Here is a 16,048-nt window from a genome sequence, read left to right on the forward strand (position 1 = left end):
TTGTTCTTTTATAAAAGGCATTAGTTGCATGGGCAAGTCAGAATTTCTGAATAGTGAATTTAAATTGCCTCTTGAACTGACCTCAGTGAAACTATATTGACGCCAGCAGTGGGCGGATTGCACATGATTAACACCCAGGTCGTGTGTGTGTGTGTGTGTGTGTGTATGCGTAGGTGCGTGCATGTGCAAGTGTGTCATTTACATACAGTCATCTCATTAGCACACCCCCAGAAAAGAAACACATCAAGATCTACAGTATACTGTATGTCCCTAGCAGTCACAACGAACCATCCCCAAAAGTACAAGCTGTCCTCCGCTGAGATAAGGTGTCTCAATGGAGTAGACAAAAAATAGCACAACACCATTTAGGTTCACAGCGGCACATTGCTTGTGATCTACATCTAGATTTATCCAGTATTCCCCAATATGTGCAGTGATAGAGTCCGTCTCTGGAATCATTTGCCCCTCCTGGTTTAGGATTGAATCCCCTCAGAAAATTCTCCACTCTGTCTTCCCTACTCTGTCACCATCTCAACCTTACTGCTGTCTCAATAAAAGAAAAAAAAAAACATGGAGGGAATGGACCGCCCACTCCTCTTTAAAAAATAATTCACCAATATTTTGAGTCTTTGGCACAGTGCAATATAGTGAGGTTAAAATGATCCATCCCCATGTCCTGTTCTTTCAAGGAACTGGTTTGGCTTTGGTTGAAAAAGGAGTCCATGAATAGCTGGTGTCATCAAGCAGTCAAAGACTATATGCTAATATATGCTGATGACTTCCTAGCAGGTTGAAGGCTAATTTTTCTCCTCCATATCATCCCTTCCAGGGAGCACTAAGGCTGATTTCAAAACATTATCGTAATATTTCACACACAAGTTCATTTTCATGTCATGAAACCCTCAACAATGTCACCAAATAGTTTGGTGTGGGCACACAGTCATCTCTCATGAAATCTAGAATATCAGTTGATAGGATGTACATGCTTGCAATATGCTCTCAGTGGGTAAATCTAGCACACACTGCCCCCAAAGTCTCATCTAGCTCCACCTGTCCTCTAATAATGTCACACTTAGGGCTTAGCGTCTCAGCCTAATCCAGTGGGAGCAGGGCAGTTTTAAGAGAGAGATGTGGGACACAAAGAGAGAAATTTCTGGTTTGGCCTATCTAGGCCACGCTTTCACTTAAAAGTATGCAGTGTCACAGTACAAAATGATGGTTGCCATTCCTAATGTCCACATTGCGCAAGTGTTTGTGCTGCTTTTGTATGAGCCATATGATGCCAATCATATGAGAGAGCAATGTCAAGGCTGACTGTTACAGATGAGGGAGGGGGGTGTTATATCACAATACTGCCTGGATCAGTGGAATAGCTAAGCTGTCATCAAAGAGTGGGAATAAAGAAGGAACAGTACAAAAAGAGAAACATGAGAAAGATGGGACTGCGGGATAAATAAAGGGCGAGAAATAACGGAAGGTAAGGAAGGTTATGAGGAGAGAGGCATGGGTCAGGGAATGGAATGAATGAGCGCTAAATAAAGAGGAATACATAGAGGATGTTTCCTTTTGGCTGTAAGGACTGTAAGCTAATTTAAACCATATATTTACAATTCTGGGCTTTAGATTTGTGCATTTATGAATCAGTTGCAATCCACAAACCACTATAGGAATTTCACACCACAACTGTATGTTTGACATGGCTAACATCCCTGCCACCATATTAACAAGCCCAATATTTGCTATTAATCTAACAGGTCAACATTGACTCAGCACATCCATCTAGCTAGCTACATCTGTGCCACTCTAATCATAAACCATCTGTGTACATAAGATACTGAACCTCACACACATGGCCAAAATGTTTGTCTTGCAGCAATATTAACTGGAATAATTCAAACATCACCTGAATCATCTCTGAATTGTCAGATAAATGTTATTAGGCTGTCCGGTGGGACGCAACTAGTTGGTTAGCATAAGATTCACATACAGCAACACTGAACAAACATGTCTGTAGGAGAGACTGAAACAAGGCACAGAGATGTACAGTATATAAGTATTGGCTGTGCTTTTCTCTTTATTTCACTATCACCATCTATATCACCATCTATGATCTGCCATAGATGGTCAAGAGCAGGGTCAGTACATTTTGTGTATGTTGTTTGTGTTGTGTCCTGTCCTGCACTGAAATAAATAGATTGGGAGACAGAAAAAGGCAAGATCACTACATTATGATTACATTAGAAGTTATGACTCAGGATTATATTGATAACAAAGAGCAATAGCATGGTTCAACTCCCCTGAAGCAAGAGAGAAGAACACTGATGGAAAGAAATAGAAAGGGAAAGAGAATCACAGAGGCAGTGTATTGTCTCTTCATCTAAACATGTTAAAAATCAACTCAAACATACATTTACAACAGACTATATCTGAATAGAGTCAATTTTATGAGCATCAGGGTATGGGCTTGGTTTGATCTAATTTTATCTTTATCACATTGGGATCACCTATATTATGGGGTTGTGATACGGCCGAGCCATAAACATATAAACCTGATTAAATTGTAACCATCCATAGGCATCTCTAAAAAAGCAGCTGGCAGTAACGGACAATGCAGCACACAACAATAGACTAACTTTAAGACATGCTTTCTCTAGGTGTTAAAGCACTATATTAGCGCTATATCAAAAGTAATATTTTAGCTTATTTTAGACATGCAGAATTCTTAGTAGATCAGAATCTTCTGTTCTGATGAGTGTAAAAGCCTTAGCGGCCACACCAGTGCTTCTTGTATCCAGGCTTACATCTGCAGAGGTGAATAGTTTATGATCGACTTCGGAAACAAAACTCAGCCCATTCAACTTAACACAAGACAAAAACGGCACAAAATATATGTATGTAACCTATCTTTCACAATGTTACTGAAACCTGTCTGATTCTTACAGATGTGATGTTAAGAACATACAAGTTTGACCAGAGGATATTTCTGGAGCAGGCCTATGTGCCATGATAAATAGGGAGTGAGTTAGGGGGTTGATTGTCAGCGGAATAACAGAAGACAAATTGACTTGTGTAATTATCAGAAATAGTTAATCCCAAACATGCGATGAAAATGGCAAATCATAAAATGCTTATGATTGAAAAAAATAACAAGCTTTAAGAAAAGATGCAGAGTATCTATAATCCCACCAATTAATTAAACACAGCTGTTAATTGGGAGTAAGGGTCGTTCTTGAATTCAATTCAGTCATTTTTTAGGACTCCACTACTCTGAAAACATGCTCAGGGTGGGTTGGTGGTTGGGGGTGAGAGGTGGGGGCAGTTACACAAATTGCTGCTACAATTTTGACTCACGCTTCAGCTATTCTGACCTGCAGACAAATTTTCCTGCCATGCTGAAGCCTATTCAGCATGACCAAGTAAAACACAGCACATTCTGCGTAAAAATGGCTTGTTTATCCCTCCCTCAGACCAAAATCTGCTGACAGTGGTCAGGGTTGAGGTGCTGGTCTGCTAGTAGCCGAGGCTGCTCTCAGCACTACTCCCTAAAATGCCCATATGTCATCTGATTACATCAGATGTCTAATGTAGACTTGAGAGGTTAATCAAGCAAGAAAATAGAAATGTGACTTTCATTATTCTACTTCATCTTAGTCAATAATAATAAGGTAGAAGGAGAGAATGAGGATGTGTTGACCTGTCAATATTAACTAAATTACAAAAGATCACAAATTACATTTGTTTCTGATAAGCAAAATAAACACTGAAGTCATTGAAGCAAATGAGATGCATGTGCATTTTGCAAAATATACTACATAATGCTGTATGTAGTATCTATTCAACCTAACACTACAGATTTGACTGCACACAGCAGAGGTAAGACAGCTTTCTTTGAAATCATTGTTGATTCAGCAGATACAATATAGGAACAAATACAAGTTTACACATTTTTAAAATGACTCGCAGACTGTGTCAGCACGATATATTCACCAAACACAGTGTGGCTTTTGTTGTATTTTACTGCATGTTGGCCTGTTGGTCTAACAGAAACACTACTTTGGTTTGATAAGCGTCCAATTAAATCCCGCAGAGAGGAAATCAGCACTGATCTACCAAATGCTTCCTACAAAATTTAGGCTTAAAGCAAAGCACAGACAAACCATTTCAATTTGCCTCCAGAAAACCCTAGACAGATATATGTGGAATAAATGGGATGATAGATTAGCGAAAGTAGTGCAGGGAGTAAGGAAATAAATATAATGTAAGAAAATATTATTCTGTAGATAAATGTGCAACCGAATTTGTGGGAAGGAAGCTCTTGGGACACAACTAAAATCATGACAAAAATGATTGAATCATTCAGGTTTATCAAAAGTTAGCCATCACAAAGAGTGCCGCCAACACTTATCTTGTATCCTCACTCAGCCTGAGGGGCCAATCCCTGGGATTACCATCCCTGGGTTGATGAAAAAGATACTGCTCTGCCAACCAGACATGAGGTGCAGTCAAAAAAATTCTTCTTAGGCCATAGCTCCATAGATGATTCTCCCACATACAAAGAGACGGCCTAGTGTTGCATCAGAGCTTAATATACTGTATGCCAGTGCTTCTGTAGGGTATGGAGTCCTGAACTCTTTGAGGTTTAAATTGTATAAAATTGCAGGGGTGGATAAAAAAATAACGTTTCAGGTGCCGGATCAGGAAAACGGTCAAACATATGCCGTAAAAAGTATGAGCCAATCAGCGGCAGTCAGCAGAATGTTGGGAGCGTAGGCATGCCGTCCATCTGGCCCTGACAGCTCATTTCTGACACTGTGTTTTGAATTTCACAGCCTATGATCATAGATTAGAACCAGTTTAATATATTGGACAAAAGACTGCCTATACGCTGCTGCAATGAAGAACCTTTCATGCACTAGCAGTGGCAATAGGTGAGTAAGCACTTCAGTCATCAAGCACACACTAACATGTAGTTACTGTTTGGATAAAATTACACATGGATAGGCCAGCTATGTCATGCAGCCATAAGAACGATCTGTTAAACACAGTGCTATAGTGGAGTTTTACTATTTATGTTGATGTCCACTTTTATATGATGTGCCGTCGTTTGTCCAAAGTCTGGGTAAAACACATTATTCCATCCCTAATCACATTACTACTTAGGGATTAAGATAATAAACAAACTTATACAACGCCAAAATCCTCACTTAGTTTCAATCCTCAATTTAAGTAGACAGCAGAACACACCACACTAACTAAACCTTTTCAAACTGCTGACGGTCTTCTTCAGTGTTGTGGTCCTTAGTTTGAATCCCTAATGGGTGGGAGTATCTTGTCCTACACACAAGTACACACACACACACACACACATAAATGCAGTTAAGATCTCGTACGCACAAAACACACACAGTTGTAATTGCACAGTTTTGCTCACCTTCTCTCTGTCTCTCACACATATATACACACACACACACACAAGTACACACATGCAGAAACACACAAAGAAAGAAACACACACACCAAAACTGCTAGGGCTCCAATGTACAAAGGACCAGGTGGGCTGCACTGATGAGACAACTGTTATTGTACAGAAAGTAAAAGAAACTAATATAGAAACTGAGAAAGAATGATTGAAAGAATGAAAGAATGATGAAAAAAAAGATAAAGGAGCTTTTAATGGTGCTGAATGGGCCAAAGCATATTATTAATGGAGAGGGCCATTAATCTCCAGTGCTGGCCTTGCCGATGCTGAATAATGCTTGTATGTGTGTGTGTGTGTGTGTGTGTGTGTGTGTGTGTGTGCGTGCATGCGTGTCTGGTTCTGTACTGTGCCTGGTCCTTGTTATTCAGATCCTGCCCTTGCCCGGTCCTGGAGAACACCAGGGAGCATGGGAACAGGACATTGTGTTACACTGGCACCCTGGACGCCACAATTCCCTAAGCAAATCTCCCTCACTCCGCAAAGTGGGGAAGGAGGGTCCTATTGTAGCGCAGTCACTGATGATAATGTGATCAAAAGCAACTCAACTGGTATGACCCCATACACCTGTTTCCCAACTACCTGCACATGCAACAAAGCATGTATAGTCCTAGGTAGAGCTGTGGTGCAGACTACAATATCTTCATATTTGTTAGGCCATCAAGAGCCAATCCATTCCAAAGCTAACTATGGGGCAGGTGAAAGTGCCACATTATTATTAAATTCTTGTATATCCTTGCTGAAATCAAGCAATGCTAGAAATGATTATTTGGGGTGCCATGTTTCTAAGGAGCAAGAGAAGTGACTTGGTTGTGTGTGTAGCCGGCTCAGCTCAATGTGCTGGTAAACACTAAACATGTCTATAATGAGATTAAAGACAGGGGAAAGAGATGGCAAGTGATTAGTGCCATCAGAGATTGTATTTGAATCGCATAGATTTTAATTTGTCATGCTCATATTCAACCGTGGAATTTAAATAATTGAATTTATAAGGCACAATTTGGAATTGAAGGCAATGGCTATAATTTCAGATTTGGGTTTCCCAATTCAAATTGAGTTTTCTCAATTCAGATTCAGCTTCCTGAGACACAAATTTGAGCACAAGGATCTTGTATTCCCTGAGTGATGACTGGAAGACAGTCGCCTTCAGTTCCCTCTCCACTTAGCCAACCACAGGTCATGTGGCACTGTCCATCTCCTCAGCCATATCCACCTCAGCCTTATTCTCCCCACATCGTGCCAAATTGTGTCCTACCTACTAGTACTGGGCTCCTCAATACATCAATTTGCTACCTATCAGACAGCTAGTATGTTTTAAAACCTGTGTATAGTAGCCTGGCTTGCAGCATCATTGGGATATTTCGCAGTGGTAGCGTAGAAAATCATTGAAGTATGTACACATAGTTACTACAGTCAGGGATACAAGATATTTTGGGGGGGGGGGAAACACTTTTTTCAAACATTTAGCTTCCCAGCAATCTAGTTAGCCATTAGCCACCACCTAGCCAACAGCTAGCAGCTAACTAGACCACATTCTTTTAGACCAGTGGGTCCAGGTTCTTGGAACCCAGAGCCCCTCATTCTTGCTATATAATTCAAGGACTGATTTAGACATGGGACGCTAGGGCCAGGTTCAAACCTTGCACTGTTTGATCTTATGGTTTGATCCCATTCGGGGTGATTCTGCATTTTCATTGGCTATGTACAAAGGCCTGTCGCAGCTGCACAATTGGCTCAGAGAATTCTTCTTGGATTACGCACAGAATCGCTGTCTCAGCCAATAACAACCCATAACAAACACTTTGCAAAAGGACATTCAGTGTAGTACCTTTTCTTTTTAAACTTCCTATTTGCTATATGTTGGGCTTGTGAATGCGCCCAAGGTGAATGCAATTAACTACCTGGTAGGACAGAAAACCAGCAGTACTCTGAGTCCTGAGGACCAGGATTGAGAACCACTGTTTTAGACAACAGTCAATTTTACCTTGATTTAAAGTTAATATGATGTTCACTAACCTTAAACAAATGACAAGATTTGCCACTCTTTCACAATGCGGGGAGAATAAGCCTTTGACTGACCATTGACTGAAGAGATGAACAAAAGACAGTGCCACATGGCTTGTGGTTGGCTAAATCCTAGGTCGGACTACAAGACTGTTCAAGTCTTGCACTTCAGACTAAAAGCTTGCCATCTGGTCGGGAAGCTGTTCACACTAGGCGACGGAACAAAGACAAGCGTTACACATGAAGACAGGATCACACATTACCAGATTCTGTCATTCAAAAACATTTGCCCATTTGTCCAGAACAGTTTACTGTAAATACAGTTAGAAAATAGGTGTTCTATCACTTCTTGCTCCATGTTACAGAAGCTACAGTTTACATTTACATTACAAATGTATTTTGAAGTGACATCATTACACGAATAACGCTAATGGAATTTTGTATTTTGAGACTTCATTCACTTAATTTGTAATTGCATACTTAAAATGTTGTCATATAATACCATTTTATGAGATTTATTCATCCAATGAAAAGTGTATATCAACTTATCAATAGTTGAGCAAGAGGAGTTGGGAATCTTGCTGATAAATCTTGCTGAAATTATCTACTTGAGTGGGTTTTGTTGTTGTAAAACGTGAAATTCTCTTCTGGTTCATTCTCTTTTGCTTCCCCCTGCATCTAAACTCCCATTGGCTGTTGCCAGTGTCACACTAAGATTTGTCTTGGGCCGCTTCACACTACAAGAACCCGACTAGACTCAGTCATCAAAATCACATCATGTTTGAAAAGTCATGTTGAACCAAACATCCAGAATCCCCCAACCCAAACTAGCCCAGACTCCAATCTGGTTTAGAATCAGCATTAAAATCGTGCAGTGTGACCTAGGCTTAAGTGAAGCATGTTTTCCTACTTTTCCAGTTGTCACTCAGGGAATAAAAGACCCACATGTGTGTCTCAGGAAGCTAATCTGAATTTAGAAAACTGAATTTCAATTGGGAAAACCAAATTTGTAATTAGAGTTAAAAGTAAATTCAAGATCATATTTAATTTCAAACCATTTCAAATTGTGCCTCACAAATTAAATTTTTTAATTCACTTTGTCAACAAATCCATCGTTTTAAATTCCATGGTTGAATTTGAGCATGACAAAGTCATATTTATGCAATTCAAATACAATCTCTGTTGGCACTAATGTCTTTCCACAAGCTGCACTGCATGTTGTTCATGTGATCGTATGTTTTTACACTAGGTAGGTGAAAATCAGCATACCTAGATTGATGTCCAAGGGTGCATGAGTCACAATTAATACAAGTATAGCAAGTAAACAAGGGAAACTGAATTAGTGGTAGTTTCAAGCTCATCTGTTTTGTTTGTGAAGCTGACCAAAGTATCAAACCCAAGTATATCAATTGTACATTCACAATTTCAACAACATCACACAAACAACAAAAATCAAAAAGACCCAAAGCAACCTGCTTTTTAGGGATGAATCTTTAAGTGCATGATATCCACATTGCGCCCCCCACCCCTGCTCCACAAATGCTCTCTCTCTCTCTCTCTCTTTCACACACACACCACACACACACACACAAAACCAGGTACCCTGACAGTTAGATGGTGCTAGTGTCAGAAGACACAGCCAGAACACAGGCGAGAGAGAGAGAGAGAGAGAGAGAGAGAGAGAGAGAGAGAGAGGCTTATGGAATCGTCTTCTTACATTCAGGCTGACCAATTTTTCTGTTTGAAAAGTGTAAAAGTTAGTAGCTCAGCCAATAAGAATATGTTAATCAGAGTACTATTTATAGTTCTAGTTATATAGACTGAGACAATCATCCCTTAATCATTATGCATCGTGTCTAGAATGCCATGCTAAACGTATCATTTGCTCCCTCTTCTCTAATAAAAAGTTACATTTTAAACTGGAAAAGCTATATGTTTCGATTAAGCTAAGGCCTCCACTAAAACCTATCCCTGTATTCAGAAAAGCTGATGGCTTATTTTTCACATGAGGAACTCTGATCACACCTGATCAACCAAGACAGATCAAACAACAACAGAAGCAATAGACCCTACAATAAAATGTAAATGAATCGCCCATATAAACAGTTGTTCCTGCTTACCGGACAGTGGTGCACTACTCCCTGTATTAGCGTGCTTTATGGCTTATGATACTAATTAACTGGCAGCTAGGAGCATTATTACCTCACAGACCAAAATATGATCTACATACCATATCATACTACATATTATCATACTTATATTATGATACTTAATCATTAATCATCATGCCTGCCACAAGTTACACATTTTTTACTTCTTATGGATTTACATTTTACGATTTACAACATTGTGCTATGACAGACCTGTGTTGCCAAGGAAGACAAGTCAGAGTTAAAACTGTAATAATAATGTTCATAATATGTACTAAATATAATATCTGAGACACTCTTACCTGAGACGACACGCTTGCTGCAAAGGCGAGAAGTTTTACTGCCTAGCAACTGATCTCTCCTAATAGCAGCTAGACAACTGTCTCTTTATAAATGGGGAAAAAAATGGGGAAAATGAAATGTCTCTCCTAAATTCTGACAGTTATTACAACCAACAGCACAACATATGACAGGCATGATAGCCAAGCGACCAACAACAATGGCAATAGCAATCTACTGACCAGTAGAGGAAACTGCCACAGATATAAGTGAATGAAACTGAATGAGCATCCAAAATGAATGGAAGTCAATGAATATTGATCCCCAAAGAGTTCCTTCTTAGCGACACAGCAACAAATAGAAGCTCGCCACTCTCCACCTGGTGAGCTTAAAAAAAACACACTATGATAAAAGAGAGAGATTTGATAAAGGTCAATTTCATTCGGAATTGCAAAAGTGCAAAAAGGACAATTCATGCAGGTGTCCACCAAAGATGTTTCAGTACCGAAAGTGTTCATACTGCATGTTTTTGACAGCAAGAATTTCGTAGAAACATTGGTACTGAAATTTACAAAATATCCTGATCCTGAATAATTAATTTCTTGTCTCACTCTCTTTGGCATAATAGTAAATGCCTGTGTGGCAATAGTGGTGCAGTTATAGCAGCAGGTGTCTGATATGGATAATTATGAGGTCCATCATTGTCTTCCATAAACAATAATCAGGTCCCACAGAGTCATAAACTCTGCATTCAGGATGCATTTTACAGCCTGTTTCTGACACAATGTGTCTCTTAGCATATCTTTTACAGGTAGGCATGTCAATGTCAACTACTCTACAAGGAGTAATATGGGCTTCTCACTTAGCCCTTGCTGCACTGGCTTCACTGTAGCTGTAGCACAGCCTGTTGTTAGCCATATAAGGGTTTAGAAAATGGTTTATGTACTCTATAGGTTGATAAAGTGTGCACTACATACAACTGTTATTGTTTCCTGTAGTATCCATCTTTACTTCTTCTCCTCTCACCACTCTTCATCTCTCTCTCATTCTGTTCCTGTCCACACAGCAGAGGCTCTAAGGCAGCTTACACACATTTTGTGAATGTCAGAAAATGAGCACTGCTACATTCTTGTTATCCATCCATTTCTATATCCTTCCCTCCATCCACAACACTGTACAGAGCCTGTATTTGCCCATTCCTGCCTCTCCTTTGTCCCTCCCTCGATCCCACCATTCCTGCTCCCAGCCTCGCTGCAACCCTCTCCCTTCCCCCTCCCCCTCCCTTGATGCTCCATTGTGACTGCTTGGTTCAGCAGCCTCAGCCTCTCCTGCAGTATGCAGCCTTGCCTTAGTGTGCAGTCTGAGCCAAACGCAGCACAGCCTCCCATCTGGGCTCAAGGGAGGGGAAGGAAAGCACTTCAAGCTGCAGGCCCCGCCAGGAAAACAAGACGGCACTGAGTCCCAACCTCATCTACAGGCTGTGGGAATCAGAATATTCACTGACATCTATCGATTTGTTTCTTTAGAGCTGGAATACACTTATCATAGCTATTATCTTTCCCTGTTCTCGTCTCACTCCCTCTCTGTTCTCTCTCACATCCCTTGTTTCACTTTAAGTAAACAACAGAAATGTGAGTTGAAAACCTGCTGACACTGCAGTTTTCTGATGGGCTGGATGGTAACAACATGTACGGCTTTGGCATGTTGATCTGGCATCTGATTTGCAGCTCTTTTTAATGAACCTGAAACACAGTCAGACTAGAGGGCAGGACCTGAGCACCCCGCTGGGACCACTCTGCCCTCCTCTGATGCATCCTGAACACAGGCCCCCAACACATAAACTGATGGAAATTTTCACATGATCATATTCTGATGTCATGGTTGCAGTAGATAATGCATTCTGAAATAGCACCCTGCCACAAGGTATGGTTCTCTCTTTCTTTCTTAATGGATTTCATCACACCTTGTGTCATAACATCATAACTCCAATCTTCATTGTGAGCTCATTTAGAGAATTCAATGATATGAGTTAGGTTTTCAGCATTGTCATTAGTCTGGGATTAATGCCCCCTCTAAAATCCTTTGATGGCTTCTGAATTGCAACAATGTTTGACCCTTGGTGACTTTTAATTCTCTTTACAGATGTGCTGCTTATCCTAAGAGATTGGGCTTGAGTCTATCACAGCTTTAAGTCCCGCACTCAACTAGCTGCAGAGACAAATGAAAGCTGCACATACATCAGATCAAATCCATTTATGTAACTGTGCGGCTCACTCTGCAGGGCATATTGCTGGGTTTGTCTAAGCAGTATTGCAGACTAGGGGAACAAACTTCAGAAAGATATTATTTTGGTTTATATGAATATTGTATATGAACATTGTACAAAGGTGGCACTATCAGCAGGCATGAGTTTAGTGCAAATTTTAAATATATAAATATGCTTAAGCAAAGAAAGAATTGTCCAGTACAATAATAATTATGTGCATGGTAATGCCAACATATATAATCATAATAGCATTAGAATCCAATTCAAAAAGCACATTCCTTGATATCAGCACAGGATAATTGAAAGTAAAGTTTGTAAAAAGCTAGAATACTGTGTCAGCTATTTCACATTTGTTTACCAAAAACCTAATGACATGTTACATTTCAAGACAGCAAGGAAACTTTATTTAATTGGATAAATGTGACAATGTCACATTTTAAGTTAAACCAATGCAACATTTTAAGGCAGCAAGGAAACTTAGCATCATACATTAAAACAAAGAAATGGTATTCATTCTTATCACTTATATCCATAGGTTGAAGCAATGAATAAGGATAAATCATATTCACTTAAAATAGTGAATTATGTATAGTTAGAATCATTCTTTTACCTGAAATCAGTAAGTTGAAACAGCAAATAGGGCCCAGTCACGTACATTGTTTTGACTTACTTCTGCAAGTTATCACAGTGGATAATATCTAGTCATTAGTTCTTTAAACATACACTCTTAAGTTCAAATAACGAGTCATCCACAGTCGTTTTAACTTTCACATCTTAAATAAGTAGATTGAAACAATGAAAAATTTTTAGTCTAACTTTTTAACCTCATAATAATTCCTTAAAACAACAAATAAGCCCATATCAATTTAACTTGAAATTTGAAGGCAGGGTTAGGGTTATTATACAAAGATTATCTGAGTCAAATTGTACATCACTGATACAGATGAACACACTCATGCATGCACAGGTGTGTGTGCACACACATAAACGCACACGTCCTCACACAAGCACACCAGCCAGTCATACCTGAGATATTATTCCTTCCTTCTTTCCTTTCTTCTGCCTTTCCTTCCCTCTTCCCTCTTTATACTGTTAGAGCTCATTTCTGATGAGCATTCCACCACAAACTAACAGCATGCAAGGTGAGAAATCTCCTTATCATGTAAATCAGCTCAAGAACATGCAAGTGTTGCAAAGAAATTCAATCTATTGTAACACATTTCTTTCTGTTGATACATCCAATCCTCTTTCCTTCCAGTTTCCATCCTCCAAACTTTCCTTCCTCCCTTTCTTCTTTAGTTTAGTTCATATTTGAGCTGTCATTACTACATGGAAGGATGGATTATTAAGGTATTATGAGACCACAGTAATACACAGGAACAGGAACAATACTTAGCTGGGGTGACTGGGCAATGCTATAGTATCTCAGGCTTCTCTACTCCTTGTCTGTCCTAATGAGCACCTTGCCCTTCCAGAAACCACATATTACATTATATGGCAGGACAGATGCCGATGGTGGCACCCAAAAAGCTGAAGGGGATATAAATAATTGATAATTGTCAGAAATTGTTTTGGGAAAAAGTCTGTTCATGTACATCTCAGATTCAGTCTAAAGCTAAAGCTAATAGTAACTATGGTGGATAACTGGAAATTAAATGCTTGGTTATGGTTCTCTGGTTCTGCTTATTATCTCTGAAAACATCTTTGATAAAGAACTAAAATAAATGGTGGGAATTATATTTATCATGTCATTATAAATTATGATGGACATTATATGTATTAGGACCTGCCATTATGTCCTACCCTTCCCTACCCCTGTCCTGTCCTTCCTTTATGAATGGTAGAACACTATGTTTCTAAATTCTCCTAATTCCATCCTAATTCTCAGATAATGTTTAAATGAAGACCTTGACAGTTACCAGAGAGGAGTGTTGTCCAGTTGTAGGTATCTTCCAAGCACTACTGAATACAAGAATTCAATCATATCCTGGAAACCATTCCTTTCTACAGTGTCTATTCACTTCACTCATGTTTACAACCCAATTCCTTGGTGCCTCATTCAAAAACATTTGACAGAGCATTGGGGTTTTGCCCTCTACCCATCTCCCTTACATGTAATACTCCCCAATTTTCCCCCTTAATTCCCTTTTTCTGTTTTATTTTTATTTATTTTTTTGTAAAATTACTTTGCTGATCAATTGTGCCTGCAGCTCTGCCATCTCATCTTCATACATTGCCTTATTCTATTACATAACATGGGATTAGTAGCATGATGATCCTGTATGCCAAAGTCCATAATACAAAATGGAACTAAAATACAGGCCTCATCTACCGCTAGACAACAGCAGTCTGCTGCTGACTATGTCCATTGATGATTCTTCATCGGGTAAACATGCAGCCTACCTCAAAATCAATATCAGTGATTAACCGATGTTTTTGTCTAAACCTGCAGTGGCTCCTACCATAAACAGAACATAGATTGTTTTCTAATAGTGTAGCAACTTTTGCTATTCATCAAAATACTGAAGCTCTGTTTTTTTACAAGGCTAACAAATTGCCACATGCTTATTAATCTGAGGAGGAGGAGGAAAAGGATGAGGAGAATAGAAAGGTAAAACCATGTATCTAATAAGAGAGACATGACTCTCTTCAGCCACTGCAGATTCAGCCGTAAAAAGCTTTGTTTAATTGTTAAGTGTGTTCCCTGCAGCACTTTCACAAGCATGGAAGCCTGCTCCTGAATAATTCAGCACACAAGGTCACAGCTCTAAAACCTCCCTCTTCTCTGTCTTGAGCACAGAGAGTTTGTTATGACACCTTTAAACCTTCCATGAATTAATGGCACAGCACACCAGTTAGTCATGACTTATGTGCCATACAAATATAGACCAATGGGAGAAATATTCAAATTGGAAAATATTTATGTAACAAAAAGCAATTGTATATGTTCACAAAGAAATTCCAAGGAAGCTACATGTTATGCATTCCTATAGGTCTCTACATACTTTACACCTGTGCAATCAGCATAATAAATAAGGCAGGCTTACAGTCTAACAAAGTGTCTTTCTAATAATGCATGCAGAGAAGGCTCAAAACAAAGCAAATATTGAGGACATTACCCTCCTCAGTAGCATCTCTTTTTCCCAAGGTGTCCTGGGATAGTGTCCATCTAGATTAGGGTGAATCGCACACACATCCCTTCTGCGTTATGACAAGTAGGACCTCTTCTGAACAGGTTTTTTTGTTTTTTTCTCAAATGCAGTCTCATTCCCACATTTCGAGTTAGCATCTGATGACGGAGACTCCTAAAATCATATAAACTTTCCCTTAATTTAAAGCGCAAACACTACAGGCCCCAGACAAGAACCTTAGCCGACCAATCAATAAATAACCATTAATTCAAACTGTTCGTTTGAGAATATGCCTATCTACATTTCTAGCAATGATGAGTCTGTGTCTATGCCCATATCCCTAGTTAGGATGAGATATAAAGTCTGCATAATGCACAAGGTGCGCAGCTGACTGCTGGGGGAGGAGGGGCGATAAAGCCCTTGGCCGAAATCGAGCAGAATACCGATGTTTTTACTTATCCTTCTGGACAAACTCTGTATGTAGGCTATATATGTAAGGCTTATGTTTTGAAGAGCATCACTCAGTCAGTCGAGCATCCATTTGCACCACTCCTACACTCCCACTCAAATATGCATAATGCCAGGCTCCAAAACATCCTATCACGCAAGTGCGTTATTTTGCCCTAAGACTGGTCAGAACATGGGCATATGGTACAAAATTAGAGTGCTTATTAAAATGCACGCGGAAGTGATACAGATTAGAATAAACAAATGCCAAAACATCACATAATAAAGCAAAACA

This window comes from Centroberyx gerrardi, chromosome 2 (genome assembly GCF_048128805.1).
Source record: "Centroberyx gerrardi isolate f3 chromosome 2, fCenGer3.hap1.cur.20231027, whole genome shotgun sequence".
NCBI lineage: Eukaryota > Metazoa > Chordata > Actinopteri > Beryciformes > Berycidae > Centroberyx > Centroberyx gerrardi.